The sequence below is a fragment of the Tenrec ecaudatus genome, chromosome 8, assembly GCF_050624435.1.
Source record: "Tenrec ecaudatus isolate mTenEca1 chromosome 8, mTenEca1.hap1, whole genome shotgun sequence".
Classification (NCBI taxonomy): Eukaryota; Metazoa; Chordata; class Mammalia; order Afrosoricida; family Tenrecidae; genus Tenrec; species Tenrec ecaudatus.
This window is the reverse complement of record NC_134537.1, coordinates 24283801-24285308: the sequence shown is the minus strand read 5'-3', so window position 1 is coordinate 24285308 and position 1508 is coordinate 24283801. Positions and strand designations below refer to the sequence as shown.

At 48.0% G+C, this 1508-nt stretch overlaps 1 non-coding gene across 1 annotated transcript; it reads right to left on the bottom strand.

Moving 5' to 3' along the window:
• Positions 1 to 631: 631 nt before the first annotated feature.
• Positions 632 to 763, bottom strand: LOC142455798 (small nucleolar RNA SNORA70). The gene has a single exon (XR_012785926.1). It is a non-coding gene; the product is annotated as a small nucleolar RNA SNORA70 (small nucleolar RNA).
• Between the last annotated feature and the right edge of the window lie 745 nt (positions 764 to 1508).

Here is a 1508-nt window from a genome sequence, read left to right as displayed (position 1 = left end):
GTGTACACTAAACAGCTAAATATAGGCACCATTTTGGCAGCTAACTTTTGGCAGACTGTCACGAGGCCCCCTAAAACAGAAATTAAGCAGATTTAAAATCAACAGGCAAACTCTTCAGCTCTTGGGAAGAGAGGCCATTTACATATTGTGAGCAATGCCTTCTACATATTCATACTCCATTCTAGTTATTTATTTATTTTTCAGGAAGTTCAATTTTTAGTTAGTGGGTACAAGTGGGGCGGCACACAGAGCGATCAAGGCCTTCATGGACGCAGGGCCCGCCTCCTGTCCACGGGGCCACGGTGAGGGATGTCGTTGACCACCAGCCATCCGGGATGGGGGCTTCTCAGCCACCACATCCTCAAACTCATCCGCAGTAAACTTGGTGAAGGCCCACTTCTTGGAGATGTGGGTCTTCTGGCACCCAGGGAACTTGAATTTGGCCCCGAGTAAGCTCTCAATCACAGGTTCCTTGTTTTGAAGCTCGGTGCACATGGACACGATAACCTGGCCAACGTGGACTCTAGTCACCGTGCCTTGAGGTTTCCAAAATCACCTGGCATCCTAGTTTGGAGTCTAGTTTAGGGAGAGCAGAAATTAGCCAGGCCAGATGCATTGAAAAGCCGCAAAAGGTTGTCTCCAAAATCCCTTAGGGAAGCCGATACACACAAATAGGCTGCACAAATGGCTTGCTGCAAACAGCCATTGCACACACACACGCACACCCCACAAGAAGGAGGACAGTCAGCTTCATTGGCTGCAGATATACTCCATTTTAAGTAGGGTACTAGTAATAACTCTAATGATCGTTAGCAGCAGCGCCGTTACAGACTCACGCCCCCTTTCTGAGATGAGGGAGCTTCCAGAAAATTCTTTGTGTGAAACCAACATTGGATGCTCAGCAGTTGTGTGGAGGTGGCCAGATAAGTCATCTCAAACTCACTGAGTTGATTTCAATTGATAGTGACCCTATAGAACAAAGCGGCGCTTCCCTTATGGGTGTTTGGAATCTTTACAGGAACAGAAAGCTTTTTAAAATCATGTGCTTGCCATGCTAACCAGTGGCTGAGACACACACCCTGCTCCCTGGCTCCTTGTAGAGCCCCCATGTTATATAGGACCGGCTCCCTCGCATCTCTAGCTTGCTTGGTCCTAAGATGAAGAAACGACACCATAGGGAAAAGGGAGGAGGGAGAAGGAGCGAGAGCGAGAGCAGAAATTCAGAGTCCGCTTCAGTATATTTGAATTCGGTCTGGACTATTCTCGCCAGCAGTGAATACTAATTGAAACTGGGGTGTCAAGTGGGTAGTGTTTTAATAAATCAAATCCATGTTCCTGGTGGTAGGAATAGCCCACCAAATCTGAATGTGAAGCTGGAAGTTGGAGGTGAAGTCATTTAATTGTATGTCCCGTGCCTCAGATCTTCAATACCACCTTGGCATCAAGGCTGTAGGCGTTCCTGTAATGCACCCCTCTGGGCAGCTGGCGTGCTCCCCGGGTTTAGTGCA